At 38.3% G+C, this 17,319-nt stretch overlaps 1 pseudogene across 1 annotated transcript in view; it reads right to left on the bottom strand.

Annotated features, from left to right (window-relative positions):
* The window catches only part of LOC309486907 (putative methyltransferase TARBP1), a 42,460-nt pseudogene extending 27,441 nt beyond the window's left edge, over window positions 1–15,019 (bottom strand). The window contains exons 1-17 of the transcript XR_014211716.1: window positions 14,037–15,019; window positions 13,859–13,956; window positions 13,368–13,442; window positions 13,136–13,281; window positions 9,629–9,681; window positions 9,425–9,522; window positions 9,163–9,298; window positions 8,682–8,778; window positions 6,508–6,597; window positions 6,230–6,392; window positions 4,558–4,809; window positions 4,376–4,473; window positions 3,932–4,112; window positions 3,367–3,460; window positions 2,230–2,449; window positions 449–637; window positions 146–336 (exon numbers count right to left, since the gene is read on the bottom strand). The product of XR_014211716.1 is annotated as a putative methyltransferase TARBP1 (transcript). The remainder of the gene's footprint in view (window positions 1–145; window positions 337–448; window positions 638–2,229; window positions 2,450–3,366; window positions 3,461–3,931; window positions 4,113–4,375; window positions 4,474–4,557; window positions 4,810–6,229; window positions 6,393–6,507; window positions 6,598–8,681; window positions 8,779–9,162; window positions 9,299–9,424; window positions 9,523–9,628; window positions 9,682–13,135; window positions 13,282–13,367; window positions 13,443–13,858; window positions 13,957–14,036) is intronic.
* Between the last annotated feature and the right edge of the window lie 2,300 nt (window positions 15,020–17,319).

Raw genomic sequence — 17,319 nt, 5'->3', positions numbered from 1 at the left:
CGTATATATATATATATATATATACATATACACAGTATATATAGAGTTGTTAGTATTTTTTCAAAATATTTATTCTGTATTTATTTAAATATTAATATAAACATTTTACTATTTGAATATCTTTCTTAATGTTGTTCAAATTGACCTTTGGTCTCTTCTGAACACTGGGCCGTACACACAGGCCTCAGTCAGGATGTTGAGGTGTAAGAGAGCCGTACTGAACACAGCGTCTGACTGGACACCCTCTGCTGGAAGCCACGTCTCACAACAATGCTGGATCAGAACATTAAACACCCCTGATCGGACCTGAGCCAACTCCATGAGCTCACTCAAAATCTGTCAAAAACCAGAAAGCTTTTATTATATACACTAGCTATATATATTTTTGATCAAAATATGTTGTGGATGTAAAGGGAGAAGGCGAAGTGCTTGTAGATCTTTCCCTGACCTGTTGTATGCAGGCCGTGATGCTGGGGTTCTGTTCCTCTGTGAGCTGCAGAAGCCCATGGTCAAAAGCTAAGCGCACGAATCCCTGCAGTGTGGACCAGAAGTCATGAGGGTTTGTGCTCAGAGCCTGAACCACCTTCCATGATGCACATACGGCCTCGACGCACAGAGATTCTTCACACTGCACCATCTGCTGGTGAAAATACACCCATGAACTAAACACGCATCACAACAACATAACCTGTCCGTAAAAAGGCACAGAAAAATAATATACACACATATATTCTTTTTTTTACCAACAGAAAATCATATTTCTACAATTGTAAAATTCCCTGAAATTCCTGGTGTTGTTATAATGTTACTGACACTTGTTTGGCACAAGAAACCTCAACTAAGATTATCAGTTGACTTTAAGGAAGACTACTTAGATAACAGTGGAATATGTATTTGTTGCCCTTTAAATCTGAAATGATAATTGTAACGTACTCTAAAGTACACCGAGGAGTTCATCTGTTTTGTGTTTCAGATTCCAATGGACGAACAGCTTGTCATTTTTCATCACAGAAGTTGACGGCCCGGTTCACGTTGCAAATCACCTTTTACCGTACCCGTTTAAATACCCGTATCTCCTCTGTCCCGGAAGCTTTTTGCTAGATTTGTTTGACTGCTGCCATCTTGAACACACCTTGTTAGCGCGAATCTGTGTTTTTGTGATTACATGCTGTTGCTAGAGTTTATTATGTGTTCCTTTACAGTACTTGCCCGATGCATTCTATGTTATCATGTATATGTGGATGTAAAGTGTCCAGTTGTGTATGTTCTGTCGGTAGCACTTTAAGTCCTGTTCCAAATGTTCATACTATGTACTTATTATAGTAACTAAAATAACTGGGTAATAACTAGGTACTAACACTGAACCTACCCCTAAACCTAACCTTAAAGGGATAGGTCACCCAAAAATGAAAATTCTGCCATCATTTACTCACACTCAAGTTGTTCCAAACCTGTATGAATTTCTTTTTTAACACAAAAGAACATATTTTGAGCAATGTCGGTAACCAAATAGTTGAGGGGCCCCCCACTGACCTCCATAGTATGGGGGAAAAAAAACTATGGAAGTCAATAGGGCCCATCAACTGTTTGGTTACCGACATTCTTTAAAATATGTTCTTTTGTGTTCAGCAGAAGAAAGAAATTCATAAAGGTTTGGAACAACTTGAGGGTGAGTAAATCATGACACAATTTACATTTTTGGATGAACTATCCCTGTAACCCATGTAGTTACCTTACATTACCCAGTGTAGAACACTTCCTGTAAATTAAAGTGCAAGTTTCTCTCTTCTCAAGTCGTCACGTTGTGTGAAGGCTGAAGAGGAGCGAGTAGGTAAGCAAGTCGTGCAACATTCATTGTGCACCACACAGGAACGTCCCGTTGTATTAGACACACTAGGTTTAGGAGAGAGTGCCACACCCCTGTTTGTTTTGTTTATTTTAATATTTAGAATAGTTTAGTTAGGGCGTTTCACGCTGAAGACTTTTCTGTTCTACATTTTATTTAATTGTCAGTTTAGTTGATAAAACTAGTTAGATGAGTTTCATTTATTTATTTTGTTTGGTACCTCTCATGCTCGCCTTCCTATCTTAGGTTGTTATTTGTATTGTTGTTATTTGTCTCTTGTAAATATAGATTTTTCACCTTTTTAACTTGGCACTGAACACAAAAATAAACCTTTTAATTTAATTCAAGAGTACAGTCTATGTCCTTCTCTTTTGCTTCCCCACCTGTGGCAGGACTGATGCCATGAAGTCCAGCACCGGGAGAACGAGATGGCCAGGCAATAATGCCAGAGCGTCCACCGCAGCCCTCAGGACCTCAGGAGCTTCAGGAGCCCGGACGGTCCCAGCAGACTTCTGCAGGAAACTCAGACACGTCCACTGATCTCCAATAAACTGGGCCACAATTCGCCCCCAGTCCTTCAGCAAGAGGCCATCTTCTGGATGACTGGAGTAAACACACATTCATAAATTAATAAGTGATAATCCTCCTCAGAAAAGAAAACTTTGATAAAAGTTCTCCTCCATATGGATGTGGAAGATTATGATAGAATTGACATTTTTGGGTGAACTTTTCATTGAAGACCCACAGCAGCCATGATATAAGTAGGTAGCTGATTTAAGATGTTTTGGTAACACTTTACAAAAAGGTCCCATTAGTTAAATCCTAGTTAGCATTACCTAACATTAACAATGAGCAACACTCTTTGTTAAGGTTAGTTCATAAAAATAACAAATCTTCATTGTTAGTTCATAATATTAGATACAACTTAATTGTAATAATGTTTTGGTAAATGTTGATATTAACTGAGGTTAATAAATGCTTATTTTTCATTGTTAGTTTATGTTAACCAATGTAGTGTGTAATGTAATGTAAAATTGGTAAGTTCACCCAAAAATGAAAATGCTGTCATTAATTGCTCACCCACATGCAGTTCTAAACCCGTAAGACTTTTGTTCATCTTCAGAACAGATCTTTTTGATGAAATCTGAGCTTTCTGTCCCTCCATGTCCCTCCAATAAAAGCCTAAATTCAATCTGTTCATCATATAAAGCGATCATGTCGCTTCAGAAAATTTGGACTAAACGGCTCAATTCATATGGATTAGTTTTATGATCTCTTTATGAACTTTTTGAAGCGTCAAAGTGTCAGTTGAGTAGCTGTCAATGGAGGGACAGAAAGCTCTCAGATTTCATTAAAAATATCTTTATTTGTGTTCTGAAGATGAATGAAAGTCTTACGCATTTGGAACGACATGAGGGCGAGTTTGGGTGAACTATCCCTTTAACTAACAAATGGAGCCTTATTACAAATGGAGCCTTATTGCAAAGGTCTACCAAAATTGTTTTAGAGCTTGAACAGACCTGACTGTCGCAGTTGTGGGCTTCAGTAATGTCTGGTTGAGATGCAAAAAACATCCAAAATTACACGGAAACAAATATATATATGGAAAATATACTGGGAAAAAAATGAACCAACACAACTGAGGTTTAGCTCAAAGAATTGGGAAAGAATATCTGCTTTGAAAAAAAACTAAACAAGACTGTTGTGCTGCTCGACTTACTTTATGGTTCTTTTAAATACTTGAATCTAAATTAAATATTTCTGTAACGACAGCCTAACTTTATATTTGACTTAAAAGTGAAGGGAAATAGAGCATATACACAAGAGCATTTTAGGGATAATTTTAGGGTTGGAAAGATTTTTTATGTTTTTGAAAGAAGTCTCTTAAGCTCACCAAGACAAGTACAGTAAAAACAGTAATATTGTGACATATTTCAAATGTCATTTATTCCTGTGAGGTCAAAGCTGAATTTTCAGCATCATTACTCCAGTCTTCAGTGTCACATGATCCTACAGAAATTCTTATATGCTGATTTGGTGTACAAGAAACATTTATTTTTGTTATCAATGTTGAACACATTTAACAGTTAATATGTTTGTGCTGCACCTGTTCAGAAGGTTCATTGAGGATCCTCAAGCAGTGAGTGGTGAGTTTTGGGATGTAGTTCTGCTGCAGATTTGAGCCGTACCACGAAACAGTGGAGTAAGTGAGAACCAGCTCCCTTAATACTGAGAGATAAAGTTCAGACCTCTCCACATCACATAACTAGAGAGAGAAGACAGACACAACAGTGTAAAAATCCCCTGAAAATCCAGCTAAACCGGATGGTAGTTTATTTTACATGGTTTTAGGTGGTTCAAATTGATGGTCATCAGCTAGTCTAAATGGTTGATGGAACAGGTTTCGACATGGTCGACCCGCTGATTAGTGCTGGTACACCACCTTTGATCAGCAATAAACCAGTTTTGACAACCCAGGCTTAGTTTTTCCCGGTAGGATTCTGTGTGTTACTGTGTGAAAACACTCACCTCCCTCAGTTCCCCACTCAACCTCCTCAGCAGAAACTCCTGCACTGAATCCCCCACCGACAGCATGTGCGTCTTCAAAGCGACAGCCACAACATCTTCTACAAACATCCAAACACATCAGCTTCCATTCAGCATGTCCAAACACAGCATGTTTGTCTTCTTTTCTCAAACACAACACACACCATTCTCCTGCTCTGTATCTGAGCGTCTGCGATGCAGCCGCAGCAAGCTCAAGAGTAACTGCAGGCTCTTGTCCGTCTTGTGAAGCACCAGATAGACATTAGTGCTAAGTCTCTGTAAGACATCCAGTAGAGGCTGGAGAAGCAGTTCTAGACCAGGTTCCTCATTCCTGGTCTTCTGCAGGTCTGCTGTAAGCAGTACGGCCCGCGCCAGCAGCTCGGCCTCAGCTGGATCAGGTAGACTTCCTTTTTGATCTGCCAGAAGAGAAGAAACTATACTCACGTACAGCCTAAACTCGAATATATATATATATATATATATATATATATATTTTTTACTAGTGGGTACAGGACAATATAGTTCATTTATGTAAGTGAGGATCGCAAAATAAAGTAAACTGTGACATATTATACCCAAAAACTCTTCAACCAGTGGACTACCAGTAAAATGTATAAAAATGTGGGACCAAAAATGATTCAGACACTTTCACCTGACCATGTTTTGCTTAAGTGTTTTTTCTTTAATTGCTAATGTGACCTTTTTACACCACGACTGAACAAAATTAAGCATTGCTTGGTAATTGGTTGAGCTAAATTGGTATTATCTAATTGTGTACTTAAATTTAACAGCTGGCAGCTATTAAACATAATTTATTTGTGAGACAGTCTAACAGAAGGATGGCCAAAACCAGTGAAATATCAACTGATTTGATAACTCTGAGTTCTTTTCACATTTTATTTCCATTTTCTAAACTATAGCGAATAAACTGTGATAATGTGAGAAATGTTGAAGGTGTCTGAATAAATTTCGGTTTGACTGTATATACAACATACTATTTTAAAGACATTGCTAAATGTGACATTTCAATGGGTTTATTTATGGATTGTTCACTGAAATGAAAAAAAGTTGATGAAAATTATGAAATTAAAAGTCATTTCAGGGCTCAGCGCTGAAAAATAATGTTTTACTGGCCCCACCACAAAAAAGTAATAAATAAATCAAATAGGCCTAGTTATAGTCTTCGTTGTTTTGGACCCATAACCTTAATAAATAAGGTTGTTACAGCAAAAACTATTAGCACAAATACAATTGAACAAAGACAAACATACAAATAAAATAAACACAGCTTTTCATATTTTTCAGGTAAGTCTAACAGTAATTTTCATGTAGAGAAAATGAATAATCAAATGTAAAATAGCACTGCATAGTCTTCATTGTATAAATTAAATATAGATTAATCCTTATTAAAGTTACAAAAGTTATTCAGTCAAGAAGAGCAATGAGTGAGAATTTCTGTGTCCTTTGTTGTTTGATTAACATTAAATAAAGACAGCAACTGGTTTATTAAGCTGCTGTCACTTTAAGAGCTGCAAGGATCCAAAATACTGTTACACCTGCGTTTTATAGGTGAACAATTTGCTCACTTAAGATATAACAGACTATGTTTACTAGGATACTCGCCAAGACCAGCATTTTTTGACGCAAGAAGGGCATCCACACGGAGTCTGAGAAGCGGCTTTCTGGAAGATAGGATATCGGTCCTCTGTGCCGTTATCGTTATAGTTGTCATCCTTTTAGTGTGAATGAGCATAGACAGGAATGTTGTTACAGGATTGACAAAGGATGTCGATGTAGAAATGTCCTATTCGGCCAAAATGTTGTGCTGTCTCTCACCTGAGTTGGCTGGAACTGCGAGAAAGGTCTTGAGTCGCTGCTGGACGTAGCTGAATATAGAGACACTTTTACAATCTGAAGTTGCAGTGCAAAGTTCAGAAGAGCCTAAATCCCCGTCAGTCAGAAGAAAACGGCCTTCATTAGTCTGGAGCCAATTACACAGCTGTGATGGGAGCAAAGTTTGAGCTTTAGTACGTTGTGAATATTAGTTAAGATACAAATACTTTGCATTTAGTGCATGACTTATAAATTCTGGTTTAGTTAGACTTTGAGTTTACCTCCTCCCAAAGTGCTGTACCCCGACATAGACTCTCATCAGCTCGAAAATGTGCAAGGAAACCAAAAATCTCATCTAGAGACACAGTGGACTGCCAAAACAAGAAAATCATTCAGATATCTGTTCTGTTTGATCATTAAATTAACTATTAAATGACTTTGCTAAGAAATGACATTAAGGAGGTTGTGTGCATGTTTCATAACTAATGGCAATGAGCCATGTTTCAACATGTGGAGGCACAAGATGTACAGGGTTATTTAAATGTCAGGTTGCCTCACCTCAGCTATTGTATGGTAAAAGAAAGGGATTGGAACAAAGTGAGGGTGAGTTTATGATGAAAACAAGTCAACTATTACTAACCCTATAAAGCTTATAGTATTATATTTAATATGAGAATTTCTAAAGCCTCTAAACTGTCAACATAATCAAACTTTACTTTTTAGCAAGTAAAAGGACTTTTAGAATAATTATAATATTAATATATGCTTTGCTGTGAAATTATTTTTATAAAGTAAACAATAACTTGCGGATAACTTTATAATGTTAGTAATATTTCAAGATGAACATTTACTGGACTGAAGCAACTGATTATCCACGCATCACAGGTTATCCATGAATGCATTACTTATATACGTCACATGATAATATGTGAGTATTAAATATGATTCAACAGGCTTTTAAGAAATGTGTATCTCTCAATCATCATTATATTGCATTGCATTACATGTTTTGCCCCCTACAATGAAAATTTAAGCATAAAACTAAGTATTTAAATATAATCTTACGAAGACATTTACATAAATGCTACCAGAATTTCATCTTACATTTTGGACATATGAATAACAACATCTGTACCTAATTGCATTTTTTCTGCTCACTTTGGGCCTAAATAAAAATAAAAATTAGGTGCGAACTACATATTCTCACTGTGTCATACTACAGGGCCATAAAATCCAGATGTACAATCAAATATGATAAAAAAATGTTGTCTAAAGGTAAGCTGCTCCATTTAAAGAGATAATTCTGACTATTATTTAATATCAGACTTAACTGTGTTAAGGCAGGGGTTTTCAAACTGGGGGCCGCGGCCCCCTGGGGGGCCGCCAGGGGGCGCCAGGGGGGCCGCAGCAAGTTGGAAAAAAAATGTGTTAATATGAGTATTGTTATAAAATAACATTTTAATCATTTGTTGCATAGCTTATCTGAACATTATACTTTTAATGCTAATCTTTTAGAGATTAACTGATTGATCGGCTGGTGACCAGAATTGGCCGATTTTCACGTGATTTTCAGTCTGACATAATGGATTCAAATGCACTCGGGCGCCGCATGATTAACATCGCGCAACATCAGCATCACACGTGCACACAGAACGCACATGTAGGAAACCTTGTGAATTACGGCCGTTTCAGACCGCGAGCGGCGCGTGAGTAGCGCAAATTTTTTTCGCCGTGCATGTTCAGTGAGTGCATTCACACCGCGAGTAGGAGCAGCGCGTGAGCGTCAAGCAGGAGCGTCGCATGAGCAGCAGTGAACCGGAGGGTTTCGGCGCCGAGTCTATTTTTGCTGCGCTGCTCACGCTCAATTAAAGTGAAAGCACACTTTTGATGGACAAAATAAATATGATTTCACACAAAAAGTACCAAAAATGCACATAATTTGCATGTATAGTGTGTTTTAACAAGAACTTCAGTAGGCTTCAAGAAAATGAAGACTCAAAAATATTTATAGAAAATGTACCCATTTAAACTTGTTTTTATTAATCAGTTTGGATAAAAGTGGTGTTTTATAATATATATATATATATATATAGAAAATAAATATTTGTGTGTGCTGTAAAGTGGTTAGAAAAAATTAAATCAGAATCGGCTAAAATCTGTATCGGCAGGTCAAACTCAATGACAAATCGGAATTGGCCTTGAAAATTGTAATCGGTTCATCTCTATAATATTTCTGATTGGCTGGTATCAAACACCATCACATAATCTGATGTTCACCTAGATGTTTTATTTATTTATTTCTACATTTGCCATAGTATTGTCGATGGGTTCAATAACACATCCTGCAAAAGGGGGGCCTTGGCCAGAACCTAGTGGTATTTGGGGGGCCTTGTCATGGAAAAGTTTGGGAACCCCTGTGTTAAGGATCTGAAGGAAAAATGCAACTGTACAGTACCACATCTGTCAGGCAGAGAGCGGCATGGAGCAGAAAACACTGTGAAGCTCCTCTCAAAAGAACCTGGTGAGTGATCATAGTACAGCGCAGAACTTCTCTGAAAAAAACACAAACATGAAAATACTATGAGCAGATCATGTGAATTACAAACATCTTTTTTTGTTACAGTCTGCCGTGTCTATTCAAAAGACTTGGTTTAAAACTCTTGATTCACAAGTATTTATTGTACGATTTTAGGTTTCGAATCATCAGAGTTTTGGGTGAATAGACTTTGAATGGAGTGCCAGAACTCTCTCAGGTTTCATTAAAAAATATCTTTATTTGTGTTTCCAAGATGAACAGAAGTCTACCGGGTTTGGAACGACATTAGGGTGAGTAAATGATGTCTAACTTTTCATTTTTGGGAGAACCTTTCCTTTAACTCTCTCTATATTTCTCCAATTTGCAGGATTTCATGATTCCAGCAGCTAGTAGTTTGTACCTGAACGCGTGGAGTCCATCAGATCCCAGTAAAGGACAAGGGGACAGACAGGACAGGGCCTGGGACAGAAAGAGCAGCGGGACTGCGCACCATTGCCGTGAACCCAAACGCTGAATGAGCTGCAGCAACACTGAACCTGAACACAATAACAGCAATTATTTCTGGATGTGGAATTGCAGGATTTAGACCAACTCAAAATATCCTGAACTCTTTCTGATGGATTTATTTAATAGCCTAAAACAGAGACCAAAACCCTCTTTACCTCTGTTCTCTTCTGGCAAACTGCTGAAGAAATTCACCATAAAGATTTGGAGTTTCACTCCCAGCTCTGGACAATCTCTGATGTTCTGCTGTGGTGCCCTGTGGAAACAAACAGCTTAAAAACATTCAAAGATAGAGACCAAACTAATTGTTTTATGTAATAAAACTTCACCTAGTATGAATTTTAACACCAGGGGACAATTACCTGTGATAGAGGGCGCTCTCTGCAAGAACATCCATGAGAGGGCCGATAACAAACTGACAACCAGAAAAACATTCATTATCAATAAATGCTTTCACAAACTATTTTACTTGCATAATGTGACATATTTCTGGGTTATGACTATCTCATAAGGCATAAGATCCCACTATCCTAAACCTATAAAGCCTTCTGTATCATATTTGATTTGCGAGTTTCTAAGGCCTCTAAATTATCAACATTATCAAAACTTTGCTGAACAACCTTTTGTGCTCAATCTACCTCTAACCTTCTATCATATGATTGATAGTTTATACATTTTTAGCTTTATAGAATTACTGTCTATCGCAGGACTTTTATAGAGCGGATGTAGGCAGGGTTGACCCACCATTGAGGTCCTCGGTAATTTTTCGAAGTGCATATAATGAAGGTTGTGAAATAATTGCCTAATGTTAACTCTACTTTGGTGCTGCTATGATATTGCATATCGGCGATAACCGACTTCGTCTGAGCTGCTTTAGGGGCCGTTCTCACGTTCGTTATTTAAAATGTAGATGTGCGAAAAGTGCGCCCAAATAGAGAGCGACGCCCTCGCAACACCGCTTGTTTTCCCAGGCAAGGTGAAAAAAACGATCAGATGATCAGTTGATCTCTCCTAATTTCATGCCTTTAACAGTAAATCCGTTTTATGACAGTTCATAAAGATATTTTAAATAATTGAAAACATTTATAAATGTAAGTGCATAAAACACAAAAATTAAAAACACTCATTAATTTGTCTTTCCAATATACAGACTGTCAGGTTTGATTTTTTTAGTGCCTAGACATCACAATTTAACTGTGCGGACAACCTATATTTATAGTTCGGATACTGGCTATCAATGTGCATGACGGTAGGTTATATCGCAGAGCTGTTTATGAGAAATCTTGGGCACATAAAAAATAAATAATAAAAACGTACATTTTAAGAAGGTTTACTACTGTTGTGACAAGCATTCTGAGACATATGCAAAATACTCGCGTTCTTGCGAAATGATTGGCCATTTCGTTTGTCGTTGTTTACGTAATGCCCCGCCCCCTCAGTGTGTCTGCAAATCAGAAGCGGGGAATGTCCGTGTGCATAGAGCCTATTAGATTAAAATTAAATCAGGAGGTTTTTTTTAATGTACATCATTGTTTAGCGCATACAGTATTTAGAAAATATTATAACATTATTTCATATTAATTCGAGCTATTGTAAAATTATAATTATACATTATAATACATTTCATAATGACAGTTCAAAAAAAGCTGATGTTAGACTTTGTAATCATGCTTTCTTATTCCATATCAGTGATAAATTGTTTAATTCTTTCTGGTTTGTCCACCCCAGTAGCTTTTAGGGGTGGAATGGTACATGTATTTGTATTGAACTGAAACGGTACGGGCGTCATGATTCGGTGCTTAAATTTACACGGAGAATACACGGTATAAAAATAAATAAAACTCGCGTGCAAATTAATTAATGTAATGCGGAACTACTGTTAGATACGCGGGTTCTTTAGGGACACCTGTAATCTATATATATTCATATATATATGAATGAGAGAGAGAGAGGCGCGGGCACGATCGAAAAGTCGCAAAGTGTTTACTTATATTTGTGTGTGTGTGTGCGCCTGTGTGAGGCGTGGGCGCGATCGAACAGTGGAAACATAAAAACATACTCCGTGTGTTTTAAGTTACTGTTAATTAAAATTTGAAGGAAAACATATATTAATCTGAAATTTTCAATTCATTCAGGTACAATTACCAAACATATCTCTAGGTCTTTTGGTCTTTTTATTAATTTAATTAATAAACTAATTATATAAAACTATTGTCAGTGCACTACAAATAAACTGGTTCTATGACTTTACTTTATTAATAAAACTTATTTAAAAAATACAAGGCTTAAGTAATTTATTTTCCTTTGGTGGTACAGCCTGAGACATGCACAAGCCTTCTGCATTTTTGTTTTGCTTTTCCCTCCATTGTACCGAGCTCGTACCCAACCGTGATGTCTGAACCGAGGTATGAACCGAACCGTGACTTCTGTGTACCGTTCCACCCCTATTTTATATTGTTAGTGATATATTAAATATATACTGAATATTGACTGAATTTTACTGACTGAAGCAACTTTGGTTTGCATGATTATCCATGCATCATTTTGATAAAAATCATGCTAAAATGTGAGTCAAATATGATACATCAGTCTTTTAATGAAAGTATATGCATTGCATTGAATTGAATGTTTTCCCCCACAATGTTTTTTTCCTTCTCAAGTGTGAGCTCAAAATTCTCCCATATCATACTAGATGAGCCTGATGTAAAAGTCTGATGTATCAAATATGAAAAGAAAAAAAATCAATATGTAAACTTTTTTTAAAGTTTAAAAAAAAAAATTGTCTAAAGGTATGCTATACTGTTCTATTTCAAAAAAACTATTTTTCAGACTATTAATTCAGATTCAAGTCAGATTTTACAGGGTTAAAAGGATAGTTGACCAAAAAAAGGAAATTCTTTCATTAATTACCATCATGCAGTTCCAAACCTGTAAGATTTTCATTCTTCTTCATCTTTTTGATGCAATCTGAGAGCTTTCTGTTCCTCTATTGACAACTACCACTTTGACGCTTCAAAAAGTTCATAAAGAGATCATTAAACTAATCCATATGAATTGAGCGGTTTAGTCCAAATTTTCTGAAGAGACATGATCGCTTTATATGATGAACAGATTGAATTTAGACTTGTACTGACAAATAAACATTCACCAAATCACACATCAGAATGTGGTAAATGGAAGCTCAAATATGTTCATTTGGCATGCGAGAAACAATGAGGTTCATTCTCGTGTTACGCATCATGTTTGAGCTTCCGCAAGAACCAATGAGGTTAATTCTCGAGTTACGCAGCACATTTGAGCTTCAGCAAGAACCAATGAGGTTCATTCTCGTGTTACGCAGCACGTTTGAGCTTTATTAAGAACCAATGAGGTTCATTCTCGTGTTACGCAGCACGTTTGAGCTTTATCAAGAACCAATGAGGTTCATTCTCGTGTTACGCAGCACGTTTGAGCTTTATCAAGAACCAATGAGGTTCATTCTCGTGTTACGCAGCACGTTTGAGCTTTATCAAGAACTAATGAGGTTTGTTCTCGCGCATCAAGCATGTATGGTTGAGCTTCTATGTTCGCTAATCAATGTTTAAATGTGAATAAAAGACTAAAATAAATCTTCATCATATAAAGCGATCGAGTCTCTTAAGAAAATATTGACTAAACCACACTTTACAATATCTTTATGAACTTTTTGAAGCATCAAAGTCGTAGTTGCAAAGCTGTCAATGGAGAGGACAGAAAGCTCTCAGAGTTCATCAAAAAGATCTTCTGAAGATCTTCTCACGGTTTTGGAACGACATGAAAGTGAGTAATTAATGAAAGAATTTTTATTTTTGGGTGAACTATGCCTTTAAGATTCAAGGATGGATGGATACCTGTGAGAATGCCAAAGCAAACGCAGAACGACGCAGTGCTTTCAGCTCTAACAGGTGATTGACTCCTTCTTTCATTACTGCCTTGTTCTCACTGTGAAACATGCGCTGATACACACACAGCAGCCAGGACGGAGAAAACAGCCCACCTGATTATGGAGAGAGTCGGGGAACAGATTTAAGACAAATTAGAGTAAAACTAATATTGTGCTGCCATGTAAGAAACATGACAAACCTTGAATACTGTATCTTTTGCCGCTGTCTCAACAAGCACGTCAATCCTGTTGAGTACAGGTCGAATCACGTGAATCTTTAAAAAAAAAGATAAATAAACAGCATAAGACACAAATAGAGAGGTTAAATATATATTAGCATAAAATCTAATTATTAAAGTGAACATAAAATGCAGTTAAAAAATATTTAATTTCCATAATCCGACAAATATTCAGTTTGTTGGCCAGTTAATATGAAATTTGAATCAAATAATCAAAATATATTTTCTTTTCTCTGATGATGTGTTTACAGCCACGAGGGCGGGACAGCCTGTCACTCACATGACATCACAGAAATTGCAAACCACAACCATCCAATCAATTACCGGACAAAATCAATTCCCGCCCTACTTTTTTTTTTTCGTATATAAATAGGCAGAAGTAGTATGACTAGTATGGTAGTTTAGGCCATTTGGGTTTCAAGATTCTAAAACTCTAAATAAAGTATTCCTACCTGATTCTCCTCTAGAGTCTCTAACACTAGAGCAAAATCTTCCCAGAATTCTCTCAATAACTGCTGTTGTTCTGGCATCCATCTGAACAGGATTTCATCTGCAGAGATCCAAGACACGTGTGAACAACGTTAGAAGTCATGAACATGTTGCACAGACAGATCCTGAAGATCATCCTACCTGTGTGGGGTTCCACGCTGGTAAACACATCTTCTTTCTTGATCTCTGCCAGTGCCACACACCTGGTGAGCAGGTAAAGCGCCCGTTTGCGGGTCACACTGTCCTTGTGAGTCAATCCGGCCTGAATTGCCCTAAAAAACCTTTGAGATCTTCTAGGATCTGGCCGGTCCTGAGAGGTTTCCGGGGAGTAGAGGTGGTCAGAGAGAGCAGTGAGACACAACAGAACCCGAGCTGACACTGATTCTGTCCGATCTCTCTGATGCCAAGACAGCAAATCCTCCCATATCTGATGTAGGACCTCTGATTCAGCCTCTTTATGGCAGGACTTGAGTATGGTGAACCAGATCCGCACTATGATTTTTGAAACTATGGAGTCAGATAGATCTTTGACACAGCAAAGTGTGCAGGATAGAGTCCTGGAGATGATGTCTCCGTCATATGAGATGCTAGATAACAGCACTGCAGTGACTTCAATGGCAACATCTACGTCTAACCTGCCGGTTTCATTGTTGCCATCATCTCTCGTCATCAGCACTTGCAGAAGACCATGACTTACCTGCTCAGGTACATCGTCAGCCTGACAGGTACTGACACAGACTGCAAAGAGTCCACAGACAGAGCTGAGCAGATCCTTACCTCCATCTTCTGCACTGGAGATAATTTTCAGTAGCGGCATGCATTGATCCCATATAACTGACTTCACCTTACAAATAAAGCGCTCCTCTTGTGATTTATTGGAAAGCTGCTTGATCAAAACAGTTAAAGCTTCAATCTCCTCTATTTCGGGGCGTGATGAGCTTGCCCAGCACAAATTATTGATCAAACTCTCGGGATCGGGTCATCGGGATAGTGGGACAATAGGGTGCTTATCAAAAAATGTGCCATCTCCCTTACAAGATAAAAAACATCCGCAGCTTCAAAATAGTAAAATCCGGTTCGATGTTTTGCCTTCTTCACACGTGTGAACCATAGACAGTATAAGAAATGGACAGAGTCATCTCATTGGAACTCAATTGAGGCAAGTGAAGCCCATTTTCAGCGATTTTTTAGGACTTCCGTTCCTGACGCGCAGACTCAAACCAAGCTTGACGACGTAGATGTGACGTGAGCAACCCGTCTGTCTTCTAGTGGCTGTGGCATGGAAATCTGAAGCATTCCCTTCCGAATCTTGCAGAGACGGAGATCGTGAGTAGGAGGTGTCCATGAGCTACGAGCAGGAGAAACTTTTGCTAGGTATTCTGATTAATTATTTTGTCATTTTGCCTCCACGTCTCCCCGATTGCCCGCGAGCTTCTCCTCCCGTCAATACGGTAATCTCTCTACTGTGCGACAGAGAGTCGTGTGGTTATGACGCAATCGTTAGCCTACTTTTACAAAAACTGTTTTTACTGGGCCATAACGTAAGCTACATGGTAATGGAGCATTTTATACATTGTCGTGTTTCTTTAGAAATAAATAATGGACAAATGGAGTCTTCAAACGCCTCAGATGTAAAGTTATTCGCTGTCAAAGTGACGCCAAAATGAATGGGAGTCAATGGGATGCTAACAGCAGGTGAAGTTCTGCTACAAGATGGTGGCACGCGGCCGGCTTCAACTTCCGGTCGACTTCCTTCCCGCTTGGGTGTGAACCGGTGCGTCTACTTCCTGAAATATTATGTGGACGATTGGCGCATGCGCTGTGTGTGCAAAGTTGCTGCCAGCAGGGGGCGCGTGGTGACTAATAGACAGTATGCTAATAACCAATAACGGCAAAACATATTTTTTTAGTTATTTTTTTTTTACGTGTGTGTGTGTGTGTGTGCGTGCGTGCGTGCGTGCGTGCGTGCGTGCGTGCGTGCGTGCGTGCGTGTGTGCGTGCGTGCGTGTGTGTGTGTGTGTGTGCGTGTGTGTGTGTGTGCGTGTGTGCGTGTGTGTGTGTGTGTGTGTGTGTGTGTGTGTGTGTGTGTGTGTGTGTGTGTGTGTGTGTGTGTGTGTGTGTGTGTTTGTGTGTGTGTGGAAGGAAGATCAGGACTCTTCTTCTTTTTTTTTGCAGACTTTTACATTAACTTAATATTAAGAGCAGAGCAGCAACATTTCTACAAGAGTGACATTATTTGAACATGCTTGGTTGGTTAATTGGATGTTTCTTGGACAACCTGGCATAAACATAGTCAGTGATGGAAAAAATTGCTTTTAAAAGTAATGTATTTGTTGCTTTACTCCCTAAAAAGTAAGTAGGCTAGTTGCCACTTTTTATGGAAAGTAATGCGTTACGTTATGTTTGTGTTAGCCTAGTTTTTCTCACCTGGGGTGGGCTGCAATATACGGTGGGCTTGCTTGTTTGTTTTTAATAACAAAAAGAAACCCCTATAATTCTGTTCCAAGCCAATATCTGTGCTCCTTAAAACTTATGGCCACTACGGATAGCCTACACTTGGTGCATAGATCGTAAACCATTACTATCGTTTATTTTGGGATAATTGTCTCTGTTTAACTCGGGATGAGGACGCAAAAAAAAATGAGAAAGAAAGAGATACGTTAATTTTGAACGTAGGCTACGGTCTAAATATAGTGGTCTAGGCTCTCGTTAATTTAGGGTTCAATTCAAGCACGGCGCTACACCGGGGCTAGGGGGCGCTAAAGCCCCGTCAAAAATCTGTGTAGCCCCAGTTAAGCCCACGCAACCAGGGGGCAAAAGACCCGCGCTCTTAGTTCGTACCGGAGTACATCTTTGTGCCCTTTATAAACGCCAAGCCTAAACAAATTTATTTAAATCGAAACGGTCGCGCATCTCTCATTCAGTCAAAAGTTTTCATTGCAATGTAACATGTGGATGCTAACTATTAATATAAAGAAGGCTTCATACTTCAGTCGAGTCCCAAAATACACGTAGGCTAAATCAGCGTCTTCACAGCAAGGGAAATGTTTGGAGTAGGACTGTGTGTGGCACAGCTTGCCCTTTATATTGTACAACAGACCAATTAAATTATGCAGAATAACTTTTTATATGTTTGGTTGACTGTGTTTCATTTTGATAATGAACAGTCTGCGATATGAAGCAACGCCAGAACTGATACTATAGGCTATGTTGTGTGAGAGCGCGATGCGCGAGCGCCATCACTTGGATTTGTTCCACTGCTGGGAAATAACTTAATACTCTGTTATTTAGTCATACAGATAATATGACATCATCCGAAACAGTAAAATGTATATTTTTATTTGTGTACATTCAAAATGACTGCAAAATATCATGTCATTGAAAAATAAATAAAACAACATGATGCGCTGCTTTAGCGCGTCTC

Source organism: Leuciscus leuciscus, assembly GCF_965113295.1.
Source record: "Leuciscus leuciscus genome assembly, chromosome: 22".
NCBI classification, from domain to species: Eukaryota; Metazoa; Chordata; class Actinopteri; order Cypriniformes; family Leuciscidae; genus Leuciscus; species Leuciscus leuciscus.
This window is presented reverse-complemented; position numbering and strand designations above follow the sequence as displayed.